Raw genomic sequence first — 12435 nt, 5'->3', positions numbered from 1 at the left:
TGTACTTGTATATATGTTTATGGCCAAAGATTTCTCGAAAAAACGACTGGCAACACATTAAAGGGACATTCCCGAGTTTGCTGCATTGTAAGATGTTGCCGACTAATAATATATTTTTACGACCAAACTTACATATTAAATATATTTTCTTGTTAGAATATCAGTGTCTGTATATTCAATGTGTTTCTGGTCGTCTTGATATTTGTAAGACACCCAAACTGGATTTTGTCTTCAAATAATTTCATACGTACGTACAAAACAAATTTAAAAATTAGGAAATAAAATGAAATTTAACTTAGTACAAATATTAAAACGATCAGAAACACGTTTAATATACAGCCACTAATATTTTATGCAGAAAAATATATTTGATATGTAATTACAATCGTTAAAAAGTTTCCGTTAGTCGATAACATCTTAAAAATTGCAGCAAACATAGGAATGTCCCTTTAAAACTTTGATACTCTTGAGTTAATTATGTAAAGATTATACATATTTGTAGTTATTTACCACAAAAATGTGTACCACAAGAAAAATATGACACCTGAAATTTCGAGAAAGCACCTTTAAAAGAATTCATAAGCATTGAACGCAGACACAAACGCGCGTGCTCGCTAACGTTTCATAATTGCAACACATGTAGCTACCAATGTTTATTTGAATATGTTTAATGGTCATAATCACGAAACATCTATTCAGAATCATCTGACGGCTAAAAACTGGTTTGGAATAATTAATTTACTTAATAGTTATCTATTTTACTGGCATAAAGATTAAAACCCGGAACATTACTGCAATTAATTTACGTCTTTTGTTTACTCCATTAGTAAACCAAACAAACCCGCGTGCATTGCGATGCGAGCGATGTCACGTGACCAAAAGATTCACCCATCAATTATTTTCTGGGTGTTGAGTAGTCGTGTAATTTCTCTTGTTAACCGGTTGTAGGTATTAATTTGATTAATTATATTGGCGAGATAGACGAAGACCGCAGGGGCGGTTATCAACATGGGTATTTATTTGTGTCAACACCGACGTATTTGTTTAAGATGTCTATCGCCGCCCTAAAGCGGCGACTAAAAAGTCATTAAAAACGGCACACGACCCATGCACATTTTACATTTATACACATTTAAAATAAATATGCTTATAACTGTCAAACAGCGATTCTGTTCGCTCATTTTTGAAGTTAAAACTGACTGTATTCAGAAAAATGTACATAGTATTGTTTTGACATCAATAACCATGGGGCGGACATTGCCTAGTTGTAAAGCGCTCGTTAGTCGATAACATCTTAAAAATTGCAGCAAACTCAGAAATGTCCCTTTAAAAAGTCTCTGTTAGTCGACAACTCAGAAATGTCCCTTTGATGCACGGTTGGTCTAGAATCGATCCTTGTCGGTGGGCCTTTTGGGCTATTTGTCGTTCCAGCCAGTGCACCACGACTGGTATATCAAAGGCCGTGGTATACGTCTGTGGGTTGGTGCATATAAAAGATCCCTTGCTAAAAATGTAGCGGGTTTTCACTCTTAAATCTTTCAGAATTACCAATTATATGACATCCAATAGCCGATGATTAATAAATTTAATCAATGAGTTCTAGTGGTGTCGTTAAACAGAATAAAGTTTAACTTTTCAATAGCCACATTCAAACGTCATTAAAGCATTGTTGATGTGACGTCAACGGTTTGTATGGTACTGTTTCTGGCAATTTTCCTAACTTGACGGAAAATGTCGAAATAGCATTGAAACATGCGTCGGTGATGTTGCTTGTATTCGTGGAATAAGACTATTATCGTGTTACAACCTACAAGATAGAAAGCTATTGTAGATATATCAGTTTACACGTGAGCCACCATAGATATATCAAGTTATATCACGCTCATTATAGCAAGCAAAATAAAAGATCAGCTTCAGGCATATGGACGTCATTTCATTGCAGGAAAGGACGGGATCGCAATTTAATAACAATAACAACGACAGTAATAATAATAATAATTATAACAATAATAATAATAATAATAATAATAATAATAATAATTTAAAAATAAAATAAAAAAGAAAGAATCAAAGGCATTGACAGTAATTCAAGGTACTATAACAAGTGTATATAAATAAAAATGTGTTTGTCAGGGACGGATGCAGGGTTTTTCTAAGGAGGGATGCACCGTTTCGGAAAGAAAAAAATTAAGGAATTGTTTTATTTAACGACGCACCCAACATATTTTATTTACAGTTATATGGCGTCGGACATATGGTTAAGGACCATACAGACATAGAGAGAGGAAACCCGCTGTCGCCACTTCATGGGCTACTATTTTCGATTAGCAGCAAGGAATCGTTTATATGCACTATCCCACAGACAGGATAACACATACCACGGCCTTTGATATACCAGTCAAATAGCCCAATGGGTCCACCGACGGGGATCGATCCTAGACCGACCGCGCATCAAGCGAACGCTTTACCACTGGGCTACATCCCGACTCTTCCGTTTCGGAAAGAGTGCATACAGTAAGTAACCTATTCAAGTATTGGATGCCACGTTTAAAAAGGTTACCGCTACCATTCACAAGTACATTAACAAATTTTAGGAAATAAAATGAAATTTAACCTAGTACAAATATTAGAACCACATTTAATATACAGGCACTAATATTTTATGCAGGAAAATATATTTCATATGTAATTACAATCGTTAAAAAGTGTCTGTTAGTCGATATCATCTAAAAAAATTGCAGCAAACTCAGGAATGTCCCTTTAAAAAACAAGAGAGAACTTAGTTTAGTTATATTAGGGGCGAGACGTAGCTCAGTGGAAAAACGCTCGCCTGATGTGCGGTCGGTCTGGAATCGACACCCATCAGTGGGCTATTTCTCGTTCCAGCCACTACACCACTCACGACTGGTATATCTACACCACTCACGACTGGTATATATAGAATATCAGGGGTCAAATTCATCCAAGGGGTCAAATTCATTCAAGATCGATCCACCGTGTATCCACTTCCCTACCACAGAAAATAGATGACTTTGTGAAACTTCCAAATTACGCCGACTCTCAAAGAATTAAAGCTGCAGTCCCTGGAATATTTTTTATTATTTAAGCATTTAGAATGGATGAACCAGTTCTGTTTGGTACATAAAAGGTCCACCACATCGCTATAGTTTGGCAATGCTCGCTTATCTACATTATCTAGGTCAACTACAAACACAATGGTCAGCTTTGTTTTTCTTCATTTAGCGGGACGCCAGTAGAACTGGGACTTTACGTGATTTGCGCAGGCGCTGTGCTTCTCACGTGATTTTGAACAAATTTAACTCTCTTGATTGAGGGGTCGTCTCATATCTCCAAAAAATATTTATATCTACAGAGGTATGGTACAACATCTTTCCAGGCGTCGGTGGAAGATTTGCCTTGACATTTTAACAGTGGCCATCGGTTGGCATACGCGTTACATGTAAGGGGGTGTCAGTAATTATGTAACGCTCTAGGGGGAGAGGAAGAAGTCGGAGTATTCGATTTATTTGTTATTTCAATTCATTACTTAGACCTAAAAAGGTGTGTGTGTGTGTGGGGGGGGGGGGGGGGGGGTGGGTGTAATTGCGCGGTCGGTCTAGGATCGATCCCCATCAGCGGGCTCGTTCCAGCCAGTGCGCCATGACTGGTATATAAAAGGCCATGGTATGTGATATCCTGTTTGTGGGATGATGCATATAAACGGTCCCTTGCAAAAACAATATAGCGGGTTTCCATGGCGCGTGTGCAGGGATTTTAGGGGGATTGGGGGTTATAGACTATTGAGCGAAGTTTATATGGCGTCATGCTCCCCCAGAAAATATATTTCAATTTTGTTTAGTTTGGGCAGGTAAGTGTTTCGACCCCCAATACCCTCCCCCTTTACATATACTCTAAGATTTTATGTCAAAATTACCAAATGCTTGACATCCAATAGCCGATGATTAATAAATCAATATGCTCTGACATTGATGTCATTAAACAAAACAAACTTTCCATAGGAAAGAATATTTATTTGAATTTGTTGATTATAACACTATTAAAATTAAAAAGTGAAAACGTCCAATGTCTGCTTTAGTATATTTTATATAAAAAATATACATGCTCAATGTCTTATATAAACTAAACTTTGAAAGTTCTACTAACACTTTATAAAATATTAATTCTGAAATAGGAAGGCATGATTGTCGATAACACTTTGTCAAGATCAAACCGGTTTTATTGAAAAACTAGTACCCTATCCTCAACCGAACGTTCTTCGTACAGCGCAAGATTTCTCATTTCATTTTTTGAGATGACCCCTACAATTTCAAATCCGCAGACGCACATGTTGACTGAAATTGACAACAGGCTGTCGCTTGTGCTTTGCCGAGCAATGGAGGCACAGGCGACGAATCGAGCGTATACTTTTGACGATCTCCGTTTATAGCGAACTCACACAAGTTTTTTGAAAGTGCATTTGAGCTTGTATTTCATATTTGTAGATGATGTTATAATATGGTAACCAGAGAATGTAACTTTAAAAGGACAGACCCTAGTTTCAAACCGTGAAAATGCCCACTAAGTTTAGTTAATCTACAGACCTGTAGCACATTTGGATAAAGTTTCAATTGACTGAAACACGAGTCTCTGACTTTGAAATAGTGAAATACCCTCTAAAAATAGACTAAAACTCTACTCCATAACTGTTACTTCTCAGAAGCGCGTTCGTTTTTAAAATATGAAAAATGCATTTTATGATATTAAAAACAACAGAATCACCAAAAACACTTTGAATGTACGGAAATGGATAATCTAAAAAGTAAAATCTAAGTAAAGTGTGATTTCAGTTATCGAAAACGGCTCCAATAGTAAAAAAAATATGCCTTAGTGTTTAAAAACTAGGGTATGCCCCTTTAAGGACTTAGTTTTTCCAAATAGGACAGTTCCCTCCTGTTATCGGATGTGTAGATGGCACACATCTTTCTGGGCGGCGTCGAGTGTATCTTTAACTTCCTCGTACTTTTGCGCCGAAAATAAATTTTCATTTTGAGAATAATTAGACTTTCTGCTTTTTTTGTTGCTGCATTTAACTCACAACTCATATCGAATGTTCAATACAGATGTAACTATTATCCTATCACAAAATTACCAACATTACATTTGAAATGGACATGTGTGTAAAGAAATTGACATGGTGTTGTCAAGGATTGGACGTGTGCCAATATGCTTATCAGGCAACTATGGAGCAGCATGTTTAACATGGTTTTATGAATTACGTTTTAGCTACCAGCTCTGTAGCAATGAACTAGGCATTTACAAGCTTGCTAACATCTAGCAACTAACTAAGTTAGATGCCTTTTATGAATTTGGCCCCAGGATTCTACGTTTTGTAACAGGCGAGCTTCAGCGAGCCTAACAGGGTGTAACACACCGTTATCGAACCTCGCCAAATAACCACGATATCAAAACGTAGTAACCTGATTTTTTTTTTATCATGCAACCCGTTTCAAGTTATATTTTTGTAATATGTTTCAGTCAAAAGCGGTATAGAAACTATTAGTTTTATCGTGTAGATCTACTACCATAAGTCGGACAATAGCAGGTGCCCCGAAAGCATCTTGGGAATGGCATAGCCTGCCTGAAAGTTGTGTTTCCAAATTTTAAATAAAATACTTTGATTATATTTCAAAGTATGTCATGTCACAACATTACAGTTTTTGTACCTTTTTCTGTGAAAATAAACTCAAGTTTATGTGTGACCTGAAGATCCACATCAGTGGATGCTGCTATGTAGTGACTGTAACGTCAAACGCTGTTCCAATGTAAACATTCTTTATAGGAAGCTACTTGCTTTTTTGTTTTAACATGTTTGATTCAAAACGCTGGCTAGTTCCGAATTAGCCCGAGTACTCTGACTGTAAGAGAGCTAGATGGACATTTGGAAGGTTATACGCGCTCATTACAGTCGGAGACCAAGCTATGTAAAACAAATTCAATCGCTTCCCACCAAAGAGTAGTCAAAGATTCCCGCTCTAATACCACAACAATCCTATGTTTGACGCCAAATACCTTTATATCGATCATTTTCGAGTTCCTTGATTAAAAAAGTTCAGATATTAATCACTAATACACACACTACAGAAAGAAACCCGACAGCATTTAAATTCAGCTAAGCTCCGGCAAACTCCGGACAGCAGAAGTCTAAGTTCCCCGACCTATATGGTGACGTAGCGTCACATGATCGCCCACTCAGCCATTCCGTCTTGTAGGGTCTCATACGATACTACGACAAGTACCCGACAATCACCAAAAAAGAGAATTTGTTTTGTTTGACGACTCTACTAGAACACATTGATTCATTAATTATCGGCTGTTGGATGTCAAATATTTGGTAATTTTATCAGTGTTAGAGAGGAAACCCGCTACATTTTACAATTGGTAGCAATGGATCTTTTATATGCACCATCCCACAGACAGAATACCACATACCATTATTTATTTATGCAAGTCAACAATTATTTATGTAAATGGATGTTTGAAAAATGAGAAAACGACCTACCTGAAAATTGAGCAAACATCCGTCATGCGCACAACTCATTTCCTAGTGAACTGATAACACTTTGAATTATCAGGTAAGGGTTATCAGGTCAATAGGAAGGAAGGAAATGTTTTATTTAACGACGCACTCAACACATTTTATTTACGGTTATATGGCGTCAGCCATATGGTTAAGGACCACACAGATGTTGAGAGAGAAACCCGCTGTCGGCACTTCATGGGCTACTCTTTTCGATTAGCAGCAAGGGCTCTTTTATATGCACCATCCCACAGACAGGATAGTACATACCACAGCCTTTGTTACACCAGTTGTGGAGCACTGGCTGGAACGAGAAATAGCCCAATGGGCCGACCGACGGGGATCGACCATAAACCGACCGCGCATCAAACGAGCGCTTTACCACTGGGCTACGTCCCGACCCAGGTCAATAGGAAGCATTGTTGCATGGTAAATCAAAGGCTGTGGTATGTGCTGTCCTGTCTGTGGGATGGTGCATATAAAAAGGTCATTTGCTACTAATTGTAAAATGTAGCAGGTTTCCTATAAGGCTATATGTCGAAATTACCAAATGTTTGACATCCAATAGCCGATGATTAATAAATCAATGTGCACTAGTGGTGTCGTTAGACAAAACAAACTTTTAACTTTAACTTAACTTTAAGTTATTTTAAGCGTGCAGTTGTTACGTTGTGTGTAAAAATTAATCTACCAGCGGTTTGAGTGGGGTTAACTTTGTTGTTACATGACGCATTTGCGCATTTGTTTGAAACAGTTTGCCGTCTGCTCCAAATACTTTTAAATTCCAATTACTAGAACCAAACACATTGCAACTCTGCACATATCGTATACAATCATCTAAAACTCGCGTGCAGGATCGCGCGCTTTTTTTCTTTTTCTTTTTTAAATCTAAGTTTAAGAAAACAATTTAATTAACAACGCCCGATAACTTTTCCCGTGTTTATAATAATATGTCGAAATCAACGATCTAAAATTCGCTAGTACGTATTCCAGAAATTGGTTGTTTGAGGTTTAGTGATGTGAAATGCGTACACAGGTGTATATAGAAGGAATAACCAACACGTAGTTTGCAGTGGACGAGATAAATTTGGAACGACCTATTTCTTTGATGTTAAAGCGCGAACATTAACCCCAATCAATGCACATCCGCAGTACACAGTCGCATGTTTCAGTGTTTAAACGTTAGCGATATGCACAAGTTTACCTGCCTCGGTGGTGTCGTTGTTAAGCCATCGGACATAAGGCTGGTAGTTACTGGTTTCGGAACCCAGTACCGACTCCCATCCAGAGCGAGTTATAAATAGATGTCTTGGACAGGTGCAGGATTTCTTCAGGAAGAGAAGTGTAACGGTTTAAATGGAACCAACAGCATTCAGACAATACAACACAATACAATACACTAAAATACAAACACAATACAATACAACGCAATACAACACAACACAATACAATACAACACACTACAATACAACACAATACAATACAACACAACACAACACAACACAACACAATGCAATGCAATGCAATGCAACGCAACACAACACAACACAACACAGCACAGCACAGCACATCACAGCACAGCACAGCACAGCACAGCACAGCACAGCACAGCACAGCACAGTACAATACAATACAATACAATACAATACAATACAATACAATACAATCTTTATTGCAACCATTGTTAACCACTGATTAAGGGGACAGATTCCCATTAAAAATAAGCAGCAATTGCAAACATAATATTATGTCAGAGGTGCAATATTTAAAAAGGGCACCAAACATATTTAAAACTACTCTAACATGCATTATATATGACAGTACTCTGCCAAAACGCAAAGCCGACAAAGGTACAAAAAAAACCAACCAACAAAACAAACAAACAACAAAGTACAAAGTCTGGTTCATATAAAATATATACTATGCCGTAGTCGTCGCAGACTAAAAACACATTTTAGTGATGACATAGTCACTAATGTTCTTTAACGGACTGGGTAAAACTTAAACGTTTAATTCTGGTTCATATAAAATATGTACTATGCCGTAGTCGTCGCAGACTAAAAACACATTTTAGTGATGACATAGTCACTGATGTTCTTTAACGGACTGGGTAAAACTTAAACGTTTAATTCTGGTTCATATAAAATATGTACTATGCCGTAGTCGTCGCAGACTAAAAACACATTTTAGTGATGACATAGTCACTGATGTTCTTTAACGGACTGGGTAAAACTTAAACGTTTAATTCTGGTTCATATAAAATATGTACTATGCCGTAGTCGTCGCAGACTAAAAACACATTTTAGTGATGACATAGTCACTGATGTTCTTTAACGGACTGGGTAAAACTTAAACGTTTAATTCTGGTTCATATAAAATATGTACTATGCCGTAGTCGTCGCAGACTAAAAACACATTTTAGTGATGACATAGTCACTGATGTTCTTTAACGGACTGGGTAAAACTTAAACGTTTAATTCTGGTTCATATAAAATATGTACTATGCCGTAGTCGTCGCAGACTAAAAACACATTTTAGTGATGACATAGTCACTGATGTTCTTTAACGGACTGGGTAAAACTTAAACGTTTAATTCTGGTTCATATAAAATATGTACTATGCCGTAGTCGTCGCAGACTAAAAACACATTTTAGTGATGACATAGTCACTGATGTTCTTTAACGGACTGGGTAAAACTTAAACGTTTAATTCTGCTTTTGTTTCACGACACCATTAGAGTACACTCATTTATTAACCATGAGCTATTAGACGTGAAAGTTTTTAATAATTCTGACATATAGTCTTCAGAGAACACCCGCTACATTTTTATATTAATTAGCAGCCAAGCACTTCTATATAATAGGGACAGACCCTAGTTTCAACCCGTGAAAGTTAACACTAAGTTTAGTTAAAGGGACAGACCCTAGTTTCAACCCGTGAAAGTTAACACTAAGTTTAGTTAAAGGGACAGACCCTAGTTTCAACCCGTGAAAATTAACACTAAGTTTAGTTAATCTACAAATCTGTAACACACTTGGATAAAGTTACAATTGAGTGAAATATGAGTCTGTGACTTTGAAATGGTGAAATATCCTCTAAAAATAGACTAAAACTCGACTCCATAACTGCTACATATTGTACTTCTCAGACGCACGTGCGTTTTTAAAAATATGAGAAATGCATTTTGTAATATTAAAAACACCAGGATGACCAACAACACTTGGAATGTACGGAAATGAATAATCTAAACAATAAAATCTAAGTAAAGTATGATTTTAGTTACCAAAAACGGCTCTAATAGTAAAACATATGCCTTAGTTTTTAAAAATTAGGGTATGTCCCTTTAATACAGTGTGTAAAGCGATTCCGTGCGTCACACCTGCATGCACGTTAAACATTATAATGTTCAATTTATAAGTATTTATAAAAGGTATTTACGCCCACCCCAACCTCCAAAGCATTATCAAGATAATTTTGACAGAATTAGATATTTTAGGGTAAGAAGAAAGGTGATCGCCAATAGGCGTAGAAGGAAATAAAACAGTATTTAGACTTCTTTTTTTTTTTTACTTTAGAGTCATGTATGTCAGAAGGTTTTTTCTTTTTAATTTTTTTCTTTTCTTTTCTTTTCTTAGTGTTTCCTTTACAAAAAAACAAAACAAAAAAAAGCACACAAAACCCCCACAAAAAAACCGAGAACAACTTGACAAGTAGGGTTAAATTTTAACTAACACCAATGAAAAGTGAACCGATCGTTGATTGGTAAACGTCCGTAAGTGTGTCCAGCCAATGAAACCAAACAAGACAAAAATCAGGACTGGACTCCTGGCACATACTACGCATCGATTGCGTTCATCTTGCAAGGTTGCTACATTGTAGACCGTTACCCAGTGCACACAAAACGAGTGAATTAAGATGACGAAACGACTGCGTCCGTAAATACTCGATCCTCTTTGACGAAATTCAGAGCATGCATGCCAGTAAATTATAACGGTTGAAATCAATATTGCAGTAAAAAGTTTCAGATTTTAATTTGAACTTTTCCGTGTCTTAAAGGTTAACTTTATGATAAAGTAGAGTTAAAACCAGACCAAACTGTAGTCAAATGAAAAACAATTACGTGTTTTAATTTTCAATAAAAGCTATTTCAATTTTATAAAAATTATTCAAAATCCTGCATTAATATAAACTTGGCGAGAAGAAAAAAGGCGTATAGTGTACCTTCAGAAAACAGTAGAATGACGTCACATATAAGGTGTCCTTGTTATGTTATATGTAAGACGTTTTGCAGCACCTACGTGAAAAGCAAACGTAGGAACAACACGTTTTACTCGTTATTGGGAATACAAAAGGTATACAGTAAAACACATTAAACGTTTATTTTGTTTAACGACACCACCAGAGCACATTGATTTATTAATCATCGGCTAATGGATGTCAAACATATGGTCATTTTGACACAGACATAGAGATGAAACCCGCTACGTTTTTCCATTAGTAGCAAGGTATCTTTTATATGCACCATCCCACGGACAGGATAGCACATACCACGGCCTTTGATATACCAGTCGTGGTGCACTGGCTAGAGCGAGAAAATAACCCAATAGGCCCACCGACAGGGATCGATCCTAGACCGACCGCGCATCAAGCGAACGTTTTACCACTGAGGTACGTCCTGCCCCTAAAACACATCAAAACCGTATATTTCCTAGTTCATTGTTTTATTATAAAGTTAACTTTAAAGTGACAGACCCTAGTTTTAAAACACTACGGCGTATGTTTCACTATTAAAGTGACAGACCCTAGTTTTAAAACACTACGGCGTATGTTTCACTATTAAAGTGACAGACCCTAGTTTTTAAACACTACGGCGTATGTTTCACTATTAAAGTGACAGACCCTAGTTTTTAAACACTACGACGTATTTTTCACTATTAAAGTGACAGACCCTAGTTTTTAAACACTACGGAGTATTTTTCACTATTAAAGTGACAGACCCTAGTTTTTAAACACTACGGCGTATTTTTCACTATTAAAGTGACAGACCTTAGTTTTTAAACACTACGGCGTATTTTTCACTATTAAAGTGACAGACCCTAGTTTTTAAACACTACGGAGTATATTTCACTATTAAAGTGACAGACCCTAGTTTTTAAACACTACGGCGTATTTTTCACTATTAAAGTGACAGACCTTAGTTTTTAAACACTACGGCGTATGTTTCACTATTAAAGTGACAGACCCTAGTTTTTAAACACTACGGCGTATGTTTCACTATTAAAGTGACAGACCCTAGTTTTTAAACACTACGGAGTATGTTTCACTATTAAAGTGACAGACCCTAGTTTTTAAACACTACGGAGTCCGTTTCACTATTAAAGTGACAAACCCTAGTTTTTAAACACTGCGGCGTATGTTTCACTATTAAAGTGACAGACCCTAGTTTTTAAACACTATGGTGTATTTTTCACTATTAAAGTGACAGACCCTAGTTTTTAAACACTACGGAGTATATTTCACTATTAAAGTGACAGACCCTAGTTTTTAAACACTACGGCGTATTTTTCACTATTAAAGTGACAGACCTTAGTTTTTAAACACTACGGCGTATGTTTCACTATTAAAGTGACAGACCCTAGTTTTTAAACACTACGGCGTATTTTTCACTATTAAAGTGACAGACCCTAGTTTTTAAACACTACGGAGTATGTTTCACTATTAAAGTGACAGACCCTAGTTTTTAAACACTACGGAGTCCGTTTCACTATTAAAGTGACAAACCCTAGTTTTTAAACACTATGGCATATTTTCACTATTAAAGTGACAGACCCTAGTTTTTAAACACTACGGCGTATGTG

The sequence above is a fragment of the Gigantopelta aegis genome, chromosome 11 (assembly GCF_016097555.1).
Source record: "Gigantopelta aegis isolate Gae_Host chromosome 11, Gae_host_genome, whole genome shotgun sequence".
Lineage (NCBI taxonomy): Eukaryota > Metazoa > Mollusca > Gastropoda > Neomphalida > Peltospiridae > Gigantopelta > Gigantopelta aegis.
The sequence above is the reverse complement of the archived record's forward strand: the minus strand, read 5'-3'. Positions refer to the sequence as shown.